General features: G+C 39.4%; 1 protein-coding gene across 1 annotated transcript in view; it reads right to left on the bottom strand.

Moving 5' to 3' along the window:
* The window catches only part of Pparg (peroxisome proliferator activated receptor gamma), a 139,198-nt gene that overhangs the window by 113,340 nt on the left and 10,460 nt on the right, over nucleotides 1–15,398 (bottom strand). Inside the window, exon 2 of the mRNA XM_026383016.2 lies at nucleotides 1,278–1,353. The gene's annotated coding sequence lies outside the window, so the exon portion shown is untranslated. The remainder of the gene's footprint in view (nucleotides 1–1,277; nucleotides 1,354–15,398) is intronic.

Genomic DNA, 15,398 nt, shown 5'->3' with positions numbered 1-15,398 from the left:
GTTCCAGGTGTGCCACAGTGCCGGCTCCTTTTACATTTATTCAGTGAAATTCTGTAAGAAAGAGTTCTCCTTATACCCCAGCTACATTTATTTATTTATTTATTTATTTATTTATTTATTTATTTATTTATTTATCAGTCTGAATCAAGTGTACCTACTTTTATTTGGGGGTTTCTCATTCCATCCTACAGTTGTTTTATTGCACGGATTGTTCCTTTTCAGCCACTATGCGTTCTTCCTGCTTCTGCCCGACCCCCCCTTGAGCACCTCCTTACCTTTTGGTACCACGAGACCTTCCAGGCTCAGCTGTATTACTGCCCTTGCTCTCGTCTTGGAACCAATTTTTATAGGGAAAATGGTTCTGAAACCCACAATCTGGCTTAGTAGTGGGGAGGCACTACTTGTAGGCCCTCTCTGGAGGCAAAGCTAAGAAACACACATTTGTATATAGAAACCCCAAAATACACCTCTGAATGGACTTCTCTATCTACCTATCTGGTCACTCTTTCTTCGATGCTGTGGATTCAATTCGCCTATGAATTTCAGGAAAAATGAGCCATCCTGTGACCTTCCTTAATGACTGCCACCAAGAGTTAAGCCTACTTAAAACTTAAAGGGACTTCTGTCTCTGTGCCTTCCCCAGATACACCTGGGGACTAAGAACTGGCTTAGGACCCTCAGATACCAAGTCCAGAGGTGTAAATTCTCAGTGGGGGACTTTCCCAGAACCTGCCCTGGAGCCCCTGAAATCACACCCCAATCGAAGTCGGTCCCAGGGAGGAAGCGGTTTCAATGTAGGGTACCAGCTACAACTCAGCAGCCTCCTTCCTAGAAAGAAGCGTCCGGTATCTTCTTTGTGATCAGAGACAATGGTGGCCTGGTCTACGGGGAACCCAGCAAGATATCTTGATTTTTACCTTAATTTAATTATAAGTATCATATGAACCTAAAATAATGTACTTATGATTACTATCTGGGTAGAAAAATAAAAGGAATGTAAAAAAGTTATTAGAGAGACTTATTTTTAAGGATTGGTATTATTTCTCAATCCCCAGGCCTTTTTCTTACCTTTGTTTTATTTTTTTTTTTTCCTTAGACAAATCTGTTACTGTGAACTCCAAATGACTGGTATATTATACAGCAGAAAGTATTGTGACAGTCAAAAATAAAAGCTCTTAAAAAAATTGACAGTAAAATACCACAAAGAATTGGCATGTCCTTTAAAAAGAAAACTTTTAAATGCAAATTGAGTATGATAAATTCTGATTTTTACCTACCGTGAAAGGGCAATCCTGTTTCAGAAGAGGGTCTTCTTGTTGTGTATCTGGGGTTCAGAGTTGGTTTCTTTCAAATCTGGACAATTAAAAAGAAACAAGGTATTTCAATATGCACACACATTCAAAATCCCTAGATACCTAGGCTGCCAAAATGTATACACACAAATAAATGGATTTTCTCTGCTGGATTTCATTCTGAACATTTGCTCTCCCTGAGCTTCACAGCCCCTAGAAGTAACCAACAAACCACCAAATGACTCATCATAAATCATGCAGGGCTGCAGGATATTCTTGTCATTATTTCATAAAAGAGACGCATTTTGGATTACTTCTCTTACTTTCCTAGTTTGGTTACTAACAAGAGGCAAAACTTTTTTTTTTTTTTTTAAATCTCATCCATCTTATATGTCAAACTAATATGGATACCCACATTATTGGGCAGACTTACGGAAAAATAGGTCTTAAAAGGTTTCATAACCTCAAAAGAGGGCTGGGGATGTGGCTCAGTGGTAGAGTGCTTGTCTAGCAGAGGTAAAAAAAAACCTCAAAAGATATTGAAAAAAAAAATGTTGTACGTGGTAAACTTGGTACTTATTGAAATGCAGCTTCATCTAGATGGCACAAGGTTGGTGAGCCTCATGTATGTAGTACGGAAATGAGCCACACCATTTAGGCAGGGAAGGTACAGCACACCCCACCCACAGCAGATGTTTCAGAAGAAGATCCAGAAAGAAGATTTCTAAATAAAGGATTCACATCCTTGCTCTCTTATGAAGGGCTCAGGGATCCTAGAACAGTTTACTCCATAAAGACAAAACAGCACTTAATGCCAAAGCCTCATCAGGTGGGTCTAAAGAGTCTGAGCATCCAGACCCAATGTTTGCACAGTTGAACCTTCACAGAAACCTCTAAATCAATCTCTCTCTCTCTCTCTCTCTCTCTCTCTCTCTCTCTCTCTTTTCTCTCTCTTTTAAATTTGGTACCTTTTAATTTGGAATTTATCAGAACTCATCTGCAACCTGATGCATGACATGTATGCAGAAGACTGGGAAGATATGCCGAAGTCTGGCTGGACACAAATCACGAGCCACTCAAGCAGGAACAAACTTTATTTCCGAACTCCCACGAACGCCATGCCCGGGACACACCACACACCAACAACCAATGTGAACTCCCCGGAAATCCCCCAGAACTCCAAAGTAGCCGGGCGCCTGAGGCGGACAGCAGGGGTCTAATATACAATTGAATACACAGCTTAACATAACCATCATCATCTCAATGGCTTGCTGGCGACACCCCTCATCCACTCCTTTCTGGCAAAAATGCCATGCCTCATTGCAACTCGGCTATGGCTCTCAGCAAAGATAAGCAGTTTTCCCATCTAATTTCTAATTTCTAATGTGAAGGAACGTGAACTATAGCCAATGTATGCGGCTTTGACTTTCTAGCATTGTTTAGTGCTTCTGCTTGGGAGCTGAAAACCTCTTGATGACAACTGAGTCTCAACAATAAAGCAACTATTCTGTTTTCAGGATGGGACGTGGTCATTTACAGAGACAGCTAATTTGTCAGTGCTGTCCGCCTGTATGTTCTGTATTCTCTGGATGTGACAGCCGACCTGTATCACAGCCATTTACAGAAACACTCTTTATGTTAGTTAGTATAGAATGAAAGTACATCCATATCAAATCTGTTCTTTACACAATAATGTGTGTAACACATGAAGTCAGCTTTTTATGCTTAACACAGCTTTGAAAAGGTCTCAAATGTGTGAAAATAAACAATTTAATTAATATGAATTAAATATTAATAGTATCATGTTAATTAAAAATCATAATGTTAATAAATAAAAATATCTATCCAAAAACTTAAACCACACTGATTCCAGGTTAAGATTATGTCATGGTAGCTTTCCTTACTACCTGTCCCCCTTTCCCTTGGAAATAAATGCGAATTTATTAAGAAATAGCAAGAAAGTAAAGATTTGGTGGAAACTGCTGCCTGTTCCTAGTTTGTAACCTCAAGAGTTGGATCCAAGAGAAAACTGGGCTGAATCGTAGGACTTTCAGAGGCAGACAGAATCCTCCAAGCTTTCCCCACGCTCCTGAGAGCAGAACTCTCCTTTCTCTATCTGTTCAGAATTGCACTGTATCTTGGAAGTTACCGACTGCAGAGATAAAATAGAGTAGGGCAGAGACAAGATGGTTCTGGGGTGATATCTATACCAGGGATTATATGCTCTGTCTGGTCAGTTAAATACAGATGGGTTGATACTTATTAGTGATAAATCCCCTTTACCCAGCCCTGTAAGCCAGAGATCTGGCTGTGAAGACAAAAGGGAATCACCTCACCCTTTAACAAAATGCACACTAGAGGGGCTGTTCATATTACTCATCCAACTATTTTATATATAAGTTTTTTTATTTTGGCAGAATCTTCTTAGATTTACTCAGACCAATCTGTCTGAAATGGAATAAATGGTAAAAATTGACCATAGAAGTAGAAAAACAATTAACAAGAGAAACAATTGAAAATTTATCAAACAATAATTTCTGGGAAAAAGCCCTGATCCTAGACAATCTTTTTTTGTTTTTTTGTTTTTTTTTGATCCGGGGATTGAAATCAGGGGTACTGGACCACTGAGCCACATTCCCAGTCCTATTTTTTTTTTTTTTTTTTAGTTTAGAGACAGGGGCTCACTGAGTTGCTTAGCACCTCACTTTTGGCTGAGACTGGCTTTGAACTCTTGATTCTCTGTCTCAGCCTCCCAAGCTGCTGGCATTACAGATGTGTACCACCGAGCCCAGCCCTACACAATCTGATAGGTGAATTTTTTTTCAAACTTTCAAGGAAGAGACATAAAAGTCTTTCTGATTGTACACAATGTAGAACAAATAAGAGAAGGAAAAAAAAAGTGTCTCTGAGTACAAAAAGTTACAATGACCAAATTAATTTCCCCAAAATAGCATAATAATGATCTGAAAACCTGACAAAAAGAGAAAAACATCAATTCTATGTGTTAATATTGATTCAAAATTATAAGTAAGGGCTGGGGATGTGGCTCAAGTGGTAACGTACTCGCCTGGCATGTGCGGGGCACTGGGTTCAATCCTCAGCACCACATAAAATAAAAAATAAAGATGTTGTGTCCACCGAAAACTGAAAAATAAATATTTAAAAAATTCTCTCTCTCTCTCTCTCTCTCTCTCTCTCTCTCTCTCTCTCTTTCTCTCTCAAAAAAAATTATAAGTAAAATGCTAACTGAAGAATTCAACAGGCCTGGGGATGTAGCTCAGTGATAGCACACTTGTCTAGCATGTATGAGGCCCTGGGTTCTACCCCTGGCACTAAAAAAACCCAAAACCCAAAACTGAAAAACTTCAACAGTACACTAAAAGGATATAGTTGGATTATCTCAGAAAGGTGAAGAAAATTTATAAATTTTTCACACCTGTAATTCTTGTGACCCGGAGGCTGAGGTAGGAGGATCATAAGTTTGAGGCTAGCCCCAGCAGTTTAACTGAGACCCCGTCTGAAAATAAAAAATTAAAAAGGGCTAGAGATGTAGCTCGGTGGTAGAGTTGGTTCAATCTCCAGTATGGTACCTCCCCCCACAAAAAAGTCACAGTACTAGGTCAAATTTCAAAAGGAACCATATGATTACACCAAAAAAAGCAAAAAAAAAAAAAATAGGTACTCAATAAAATTCAACATTATTGACAGTATTTCCTGTAAAAGGATATTAAAACTTCTTAAAACTTTAATAACAATAATATTTGCCTCAAACTTAACCAGTGACATCTTAATTGTGAAATACTCTAGCAGCATTAGCCAAGGTATATGCTACAAATAACTAGTTCCTCTTCCAACAGAAGAGGTTCCACCAGAAAATAAATTTGCATGTGGTGTCCACTTCTGGATATTAACAAAGTACATCAGCTCTATGCACACTCTGTAAGCTCTGCAGTTAAATACAAAACACCATCAACAACAATTTGCTGAACTTTATTGGTCTCAAAACACTTGTCTAGGCACTGTTATTCTCCTCCTCTAACCACTCTTCTCGTTAGGACCTCTTGATTTTCACTCTATTTTTCTAATGGTGTGCTGATAAATGTTTAACTGACTCTCCTGGCATAAGGGGAAAAAAATGCTCTGGTTTGTAGATTTGCTACCTCCTATGGCATAAAGTCTTCCAGTGGGACTAGAAGCTACCAACATGTCACCCAGCACAGCTTGGTGCAGTAACACACAACATGGTCAATGAAGCTCTGTCCACCACACAGGTCCAATTTCCCCAGCCATTCCCTACAATGCAGAATAATTACAAAGTGATGCGGTTTGCATATGTACCCTTGTTTTTAATACAACCTGTTTAATACTAAAATGTATACAATTTAATTCTCAATAATGGACCTGCATAAACACTGGATCCTTACAATCCTGAAAATTCAGCAAATGACTTCCTTGAGCTGGTCTGAACTGGTTCCAGCACGTCCTTATCTTTGTCTCAGAAGCATTGAGTATACCATTCCTGCTGGGCATGCTGGCTGATGCCTGTGATCCCAGGTACTTGGGACCCTGAGGCAGAAGGGTCACAAGTTTGGGATCAGCCTGGGCAACCCAAAATGAAATCTATAAAAACGGGGGGGCTGTGGGTGTAGCTCAGTGATACAGCACTTGTCTAGCATGCACAAGGTCCTGGGTTCAAACTCCAGCACAGAGAAATATTTTTTTTTTCCACACTACTCAAGAAACTGTCTCCTCCCTTACTTAGCTCCCTAGAAATCAGATTCTCCTGATTCTCACCCCATCTTATGACTACTTTTGAGTCCTGGTACTTCTTTTGAGATTTTCTGTTGCGTGGGCTCTTTCTTCTCTTCTGTCTCTTCTTGCCCTCAGCACACTCCCGTTGATTTTTTTCACACAGCATTTTCTCAAAAGGGGGAAGGTGGAAGGATGCAAACATTTCCAAATGACTAATTTTTATCCCAAACTAAACACAGCCAGAGCTCCACGTATAGGGGCTCTGCGTCCTCAGATTCAATCAACTATGGATTGCAAATGTTTTTAAAAATTCCATCTGCACTTAACAGGTGTATAGATTACAATAGAGTGTAACCACTATTTGCACAGCATTTACATTGTATTAGGTAATTTACATCATCAAGAGATGATTAAAAGCATACAGGAAGCCAGCATAGTAGCACATGCCTATAATCCCAGCCCCTCAGGAGGCTGAGGCAGGAGGATCATCAGTTTGAGGACAATCTTAGGAACTAAGAGGTACCCTGTCTTACAATAAAAAATAAAAAAAAGACTGAGGGTGTATCTTAGTGGTAGAGCACCCCTGGGTTCAACCCCTAGTACCAAACAAAGAGGCAAACAAAAAAATCCACACATACAGGAAGGATGTGGGTAGGTGACATGCCAAGTGTTGAGATATTTTATATAAGGGACTTGAGCATCTGGGGATTTGGGTACCCTAGTTGTGTTGTCCTGGGATCAATCTCTGTGGATTCCAAGGTACTATATTTGGGTCTGCTACTGCCCTGTCCCCACTCTGCTACAGCTGATTCCATCAGAGAAATGTACCCAACATAGGCCAATCACATCATTCCCCAGATTTTTACAATAGTTATCAAAATTTACTATTCAGTTGACTTCCACATCCTCAGATAATGAATTAACTCTGTTTGCATTAAGAGGAATTGGGGGGGGCACACAGAAACAGGGACAGAGAAACAGGGGAGTGTTTCTTAATAGTGGTTGGTTTTAAGTGATGGTAGACTTGCTGAATATAATTAATGATTTGGTATCTAATTTACCTTGTCACAAGCAACAAGAACAGGGACTGTTCTTTCAAGTGACTTACGACTTAGAAGACACAAACCTGATTTGCAGTGAACCAGAACAACTTGAGTTTAAATCTAATCCAGGTTACACCTGAATATGGTTACGTTTGTGTGGATCTAATTGTTCCTGTGGAATGGTCGTGGGGGGGTGTGCGCAGACATCTCATGCTCTGGAAAGTCAAATGCTGGAAAATTAGGCTCTTGTGCAAGACAGGGTGGCTGCGTTTAGACTGTTTGGGTTAAAGACAGTTCAGGCCTTGTTTAATCACCTGGCAGGTTATTTTGCCTCTCTCTACCTATTTCTTCCTCTCACCTTGATAGCACATACCTTATATGGTCGTTGGAAGAATAAAATGAGGTAATGTATGTTGTGGTCTTCAAATCCAACACAGAACTAATAAGTGCTCCATAACTATTAACTGCTACTATCAAGAGCTAGTTGACATCTTTGGTGCTTGAGTTAATTAAGAAACAGATTTTTTTAGAAAGATGGTTAAAAGACAATTTGGCTTAGGATTTTATCTGTGGGATAGAATAAAGGAAAAGTGGGGGGGCAGGGTAACAATGAATGGAAAGAAAGCGATCTCCAAATATGAAATCATATGGTTCCATTTATAAATCAATTGTAAACTAAATTATCCTAATGAGTTATTTTACTCCCAAACGTCATGGGTGCTATTGAGGATTAGGACATAGAACGAGACTATAGAAGTAAAATATTAAAGTGACAATTATTTGTGGAGCATCTGCTATTTGTTAGCAGGGTTGTGGATGACGGGGGGGAAACAGGATGAACAAAACAGACAAATATTCTAGCTCTTGTGCAACTGCCCATATGAAGACACAATAAAAAAATTATATGCTGAAGGATCATCTGCTGTATGTGCTGTTTGGAAAAAAAATGGAGTAGAAACAAAGGTTGTTAAGACGATCAGGAGGTCCCTCGACAATCGACGGTGCTTTTACAAGGTTTTATCAGGCAAGGCCTCTTGACCCAGGTCTGCCCATTGAGGGATTAGTCATTTAATACTTTAAAAAAAAAATCAATGAAAACTCATTTATGAGTGATGCCCAATTGTATTTTGTCTCACAAAGAACAACATAAACATGTTGTTTGTGTAAAATTCAGAATAAAAAAGCCTTGTATGTATCATTTGATTAGCAGATTTAAAAAAAAAAATGTCTTTTCCATGTTAAAGACTGAACCAAAGACACAGGCACTTCTCAGTCATGGGGTGGGAATGGGGGGACAGAGAGAGAAAAAGAAGGAGGAAAAAAGAATACAGGAAGCATTGGGAATGGAAAAGGTGGGAGGGAAAGAAGGAAGTAGAACCAGCTCTCTTGTGCAAGAACAGAGAGGGAAGGAATGGAAAGAGAAAAGGAGAGAGAGGCCCAGAAACCCAGAATCACCAGGGGGAATAACTTTTGCATGTTGAAGCTCGGCCATTCGCTTTGGATATAAGCACTGGAATTGGTCTTTACTCACATTTTAAATATTGTGTGTGGAAAGGAAGAAGGCACGGATTCTACTTGGCCCAAAAGTCTTCCCATTGCTCACCCCACAAAAATGCCATGTTAAAGAAACTCTCTTTGCTTTTCTTTAAACTCATGCTTTCCCAACCTCGGTTCCTATGCTCGTGCTATTTTTCTACTGGGAATGTCCCGTCCATCGCCTCACGTCACCAAACAATATTCAATAAATATTTATTGAGTACCTATTATATATCAGGCGCTGTTCTAGGCGCATGTCAAAATGGTACACGTATTTTAAAGATCGGTATTTGTAGTTTTAATAATACACAATGAAATGAGCTATTTTTGACCCCATATTAGCCTTTGAGTGAATATTTTCTTCTAACAACTAACATTTTTCTTCTGATACCATGAGCACTACAGTAATCCTTATGAAAAGAATTGTCCCTTATTTGAGCTAAAAACGTTCCGGAATTTTCCCCCAAATAAGAGTGAGGATTATCATTCCTACAAAAGGATGAGGGCTCCATCTAGGAAGTTCAAGTACTGCAAAAAACTAGCTGACAGTCACAATCCAACATTTGTAGTGACTAAGTCAAATGGGTTGAATAATAAAGGTTATTTCAACTCTCACCCATGATCAAAAATGGCAACCCAGAGACATCCCCCAAAGGGGAGTCATGCTGGTTCTTGTTCAATCGTGACGTTACATCACAGGAGCAACAACAAAATGATTTAAAGGTCAGCAGCTTGGCTGTAATTTATGTAACTTGCTTCTGCAGAAATTTGCATTACTTGTGAAAAACATCACGTGAAAGAGGAACTTACTATAAATATAAAGGCTGGAAATAAATGAATGGCTGAGAAGGCTCTGGAGAATAACTTCTTTAAAAAGAATTGGGGAACTGGATGGCTGGGGGTGTCGCTCGGTGGTAGAGCACATGCTTAGCATGCAAGAGGCCCTGGGTTCTATCCCCAGCACTTAGAGGGGAGAACTCTAAGATGCATGTATGAACCTAATTTGTGCATATCTTGACATAAATGCAATAACAAGTACCGATGAAAATGACCAGACACTTAGTATATATTAATATTTTAAGATACCAAATTACCAAGGAAATGTACTCTACTAAGTCAGTATTAAAGAATAAGGAATTAGTGTACCTTGGGGTAGGATGTGACCTTACAAGTCACCTACCTTCATTTCTCCCACCAGGGCAAGACTTCCTAGCAGATGGTCACTTTTCCTTGTGAATGAAAAGGTCTAATGACAACGTATTTTCTTTCTCAAGAGGTGGCTTGTCCCACTATGGGATGGCTGTGGTGATTCGAATTCTTTCCTTATCCTGAATCCCACTGATACTTTTCAGCTCTTGTTTGACAAAGAAGGACGATGCAGTGGCTGTGTGTCTTCCTGACTGCTCTAGTCTCTGTGTCCAGCAAATGAAGCGGCACAGAGTGACCACAAACAAACAAAAACTGCCCTCCAGAACTCAGCCACAAGGTCATTCAGTTCATCATTGAGCACGGTGGTCCTCTAAGTCTGGGGTGAAGGAAGAATTTTTTTGTTCCCTGCTCTACTGTGGATACCCTTATAAAATGCAAAATCGTGACAATATGAATATTTTAAAATGCTTATCCTCGAATCTGTTCTTAACTTGTGCCAGGCTAGTAGTCAACAACGTGTGGAGCAGCATTGACTCACAGACTACACCTTGAGTGTCACTCTGCTATAGAGCATGGCCCCCATCTCCCCTTCCTCCTCGTTCCTGCAGGCCCCTCTCACATGTTAGGTGCAGATTTTGCAACAGTTTTCTGACTGTCCTCCCTGCATTCAACTGCTAACTTAATCTTCTGATTAAATCATCTCACTCCTCTTCTTAAGACCTGGAATCTCCTGACTTCTTATAAGATAAATCTCATACTCCTTTCACCTACATTCCAGACCTTTTATCATCAGACCGAGAAATCTCTATTTTCAACCATTTTTTCTTACTTCTTATAACCCTGAACCAGCCACCTCAAATTGCTTGATTTCTGAAAAGCTTCTCCAATGTTGTACTTATTCATTAGTCACTATTCAAGGTTTGGGGGTTTCTTTCTTTTTTTTCCTTTTCCTTTCCTTTCTTCTTCTTTTTTATCCCCCACCCCAAGCACTGAGGATTGAACCAGTGCTACATCCCTGGCCCCTCTCTCTGTAATCGACACCCAATCATTGTACGTACTGGCTGTCCGTCTTCCTGACTGCTGTAGTCTCTGTGTCCAGCAAATGAAGTGGCACACAGTGACCACAAACAATTTCAATACATATGTGTAAGGATCTGAGCAGGGTAACTGGTTAGTTAGGATATTCTTAAAGCAGTGCAACCAGGGGTAGGGGATGTAGATTGGTGGCAAAGCACTTGTCTAGCGTGCACAAGGCCCTGGGGATTGATCCCCAGCATTAAAAGAAAAAAAAAAAAGTTGTGCAGTAACCTCCTCTATGTGGTTCCGAAACATCTTCATCACCTCCAGAGGAAATCCTGCATCCATTAAGCAGTCGCTCCCCTTCCTTTTCCCCATCCCTGGCAACCACTAATCTGCTGACTGTTTCTCTACGGAATGACCAACTCTGGATAATCCATACAAATATGCAAATGAAGCTGGGGTGGTGGCTCACTGGTAGAGCGCTCACCTAGCATGTGTGAGGCACTGGGTTTGACCCTCAGCACCACATAAAAATAAATAAAATAAAGGCATTGTGTCCATCTACAACTAAAAAAATATTTTAAAAAATATGCAAATGGAATCATACTTGGATGCCCTGATTTCTTTCCCTGCACATGAAAAAAAAATTTTTTTTTCCTCAAGGCTACCTTGTCCATCTTGAACTTTCAAAGTCTAGTTGCCAGCTTCTCCACAAGGCTTTTTCTGGCCCTCCCCATCCTCCCCTCCACCCATATCTTAATCCTTTTCTGATTTTTTTTTCTAGCATTCATTTCCGGCCTTACTTATTTCAGCCCTGAATCATATACTGCTGTGAATTTTGGGTTAAGTAATTCGACTGAGTTCTTTCGGATGGATGCAGATTACAGGGTCCTGGCTAAGGAGCTCTGGTGTCTTTCCATGAGCACAGACAGCACCTACCTGAACAGGTGTGCCATCTGTTGTATTGGGCACTGCAAGGGGGAGTAATGAATTAAGAAAGCCAAAGTCTGGATAATCAAGAGAAAGCCTCAGACCTCTGCTTCATCCTTCCTTCAACCTCCTTCTCTCTAGAGACAAGAGTCTCCTTCTGTCTGCCAGGGCACTTCTTTGCCCCTATAGCTGAACAGGTGCGGGAGCAGACAAGAAATGCTGGGTTGCCCAAGGGCTGAGAGGGTGGCAGCTCCCTGCACTGACCTTTAACAAACAGACTCCTACCTTCATCCTACATTCACAGATGAAGCTCTGTCAGAAAGAGTGGGTGACCAGAGATGTCACAAGTCGATGTAAAATAAGCCTCCTCCATTTGTTGCTTTTCTATGTTAATCAGTTTGCCTGGTATTTTGATGGGAAGTTGTTCCTAAATACAGTTCTTCCTTGTAAAGGAGATGAATGCTAAATAATTATGGTGATAGTACTTGTGATTCATGTATGAAGTAGCTGAGCAATTAAATTGTTTTAAAAAGTATAAACAAGCGAATAGGTCAAAACTTGATAGGGTTTTATCTAACAGGACAAAATGTATGAAAGGGAATGGGTTTATTTTATGCATGAATAATGTGACTGAATAACCTGTTGTATTTTGCATCATTATAAAACTTTTTTTTCCAGGTGTAGCACTAACCAGAATTTTTGTAACAGTTGCCATTGGAAGCCTCCAAACAGGAATGTGAAACAGTGCTCTGGCCCTTAGGCCATTAAAAAACCTGTTCTTCTGACCAGGACAACTAAGGATCCAACAAGAGAAGGCTGAAGTCTATAATTAACTTTTTTTTCCCTTTTAGTATCCCATTTTGCCTGCTTTAGAATAATGAAATGCAAATTTATTTTGGCATGAATTTCTAATCATTATGTACCATAGAATGTTATATAAAATGGAAATTAACATTTTAATGAGCAATGCAGGGAATTCCCCCAAAATGTGGGAAACAGTAGCACTGAGAATTGCACATGATACTGAAAAAGCACATATTCTTCAAAATACAGTCAATAGAATAATATAAATAATATGGAAATAATATGCACCAGGCCATGAATTAAGAAAGGAATGCAGTGCATGTACGTAAGAAGAATAAGGAAAACTACAATATGCATTCCTGTTCTCTAGGAATTAACAATTTTTCGTGGTATACAGAACTTATATTTAAAAATTAAAAGATGTGGTGGCAAATCAGCAAATATAATGTGTAACATGGAATATGGGGTGCATTGATTACATTTCAGCAAAGATTTGTCTCGTAATGTTTCGCTTAATCTAAGATTAAAACTAATTTGTGTCTTCTGAAATCAAAAGCTGGTAGCCAAGGTAAATATTTCCTATATGTGTATGTCAAAGGAAATCAACCTGACATTTAAATGTTAATGTTCATAATAAAAAACAAATTCATTGTATGTGTGTCTGTATTTGTTAGGATCAAAGACTGTTCCATCAGGCACAGGCAAACAGGTGGTGTGAATTGTGTGAATGGCCTAAAGACACAACCACACCAACACACATGTTCAGTCAGCCATTTTCTCAACTTTTATTGAGCTGTGGTTATTTGTCAGGCCAGTGCTAGGTGCTAGTTCATTTAGTCAGCATGTCGGAATCTCTGGTCTTAAAAACTCCAGTGTGACCATTTATAAGGTCAGTTTTTCAGAAGGGCTGATTTTGACTTCCACATAAGGATACATAATGCTAAGAGGTCAATCAAAAATGTGGAGTTTGTGGAATTAAATGAGCAAAAATTTGAAAGCTTTGGTTAAATCTGTATTGAGGTGTGCTCAACATCCCATGGCACTGTATATGTGACAGAACTAATCCTGTGTAACTTCATACAAATTCCTCCAAAATTTATTTTCCTTATCTTTGCCCCATTTCAGATTCAGAATTTATTTCTAAGTAGTCAATAGGATATTTTATGACAATTTAAAAACAAAACTGAAATGGTTATTAGACAACCTGTGAATATAGAAACCGGAAGTGGCTACAATAATTTGATCAAATGATGATTATTTAAAACAGGATATGGGTCTCCTTGTACTCACATATTATATTCTAAATATGTACAAGTCCTTCGGAGACTTTTAAAGTTCACACAATTCATTTTTATCTTAGAGTGCGTGCGTAGAACAGATTCAATGTGATGATACCTCAAAGAGGTATCTTTACCTCAAATAGCCAACTTCATTTCCCAAGAAAAAAATAAGTGTTTTATTTTAATGGGATATTCTCAGTGAACTTTGTTTTATATTTTTGTTCAGTATAAATAATTTTTTGGTAAATAAAGTTCTAAACCAAATCCACTTGGATAGTTAATCATTTCAGTAAGTTCACCGTGAGAACACCGCAACACAAAGATCCCTTGCGCAAAGTGTACAATCACCTTGTCATCTGGATTTCTTAGAACGGTAATACCACTGGGTGTGGTGGGGCATGCCTGCAATCCCAGCGACCTGGGAGGCTGAGGCAGGAGGATGGCAAGTTCAAAGCTGGTCTGGGGAATCTAACTAGCTGCTGTAAATAAAATAAATAAAATAAAAAGGGATGGAGGTATATAGCTCAGTATGTAGTGCATAGTGGACTAGTTCTGTAATCCCAGCTACTCAGGAGGCTGAGGCAGGAGGGCAATTTAGTGAGACCTTGTCTCAAAACAAAAAAGTCAAAAGGGCTGGTTGTGTGGCTCAGTGGCAGAGCTGGAGCAGGTGTGGTTATTAGCAAGTGCAAGGCCCAGCACCAAAATAATAACAGCAAAACAAAACAGCTTTGCTTTCAGTGGGTTTGCTCTTTGAGGTATCAGCACACTGAGTCAGTTCTACCCATGAACTCTAAGAATGAACTGTGTGAGCTGCAGTTTGCCTTGGCCTGTAGGAAGGACGAAATCAGAGACACAGGAGGGCAGAGAGAAGAGAGAAGAAATAGTCACTGTGATGGATATACTGTTTCTTAACAGCTTTTTAAAACTTTAAGGTAAAGGTTATGCTAAGTCAGAAGGTTGATACAAATTTCACAAAAGAAGTCCCCAAAGGATAATCTGTAACCTGGGTCAAAGGCAAAAGCACTTAAGTTTCTCCTTTGGGATTTCCAGAACAATGCACTGAAAAAAAGTGAAGAAAGAATTAATTCAAGGGCTCTTACTGTCCTCTTTGTGTGCGGATATGTGTAAATATATGGAACTTTTACAACGCTCAGACAGATGTTAGGAAACCTTCATTCACTTCCTACCATTAACTCTCGGGCTAATTTTCAAAATTTATTATCACACATTACATCGAGGGTTCATAATGGTCATTGGTTATAGGAGTTTACCTTGACCTGCTTCTCCATCAGCTGCTATTTGTGATTACAAGTTCAACATTCTGCCAGGAGCTGGGAAACCAAATAACTCCATCATGAGGTCATTCAGTTACAGAAAAAAAAAAAAAGAATATAATAGATAAACGTTTTTCTTGGAAAAAATTTTAAAAGAGGAGGACTTAAAAAAAAATTAACTCTGAGTTGGGTACAGTGGTACACACCTATCATTCCAGTGACTCAGGAGGCTAAGACAGGAGGATTGCAAGTTTGGGGACCAGCCTCACCAACTTAGCAAAACTCGGTCTCAAAATCAAAACTATAAATAAAAACAGA

Source organism: Urocitellus parryii, chromosome 16 (genome assembly GCF_045843805.1).
Source record: "Urocitellus parryii isolate mUroPar1 chromosome 16, mUroPar1.hap1, whole genome shotgun sequence".
Lineage (NCBI taxonomy): Eukaryota > Metazoa > Chordata > Mammalia > Rodentia > Sciuridae > Urocitellus > Urocitellus parryii.
This window is presented reverse-complemented; position numbering and strand designations above follow the sequence as displayed.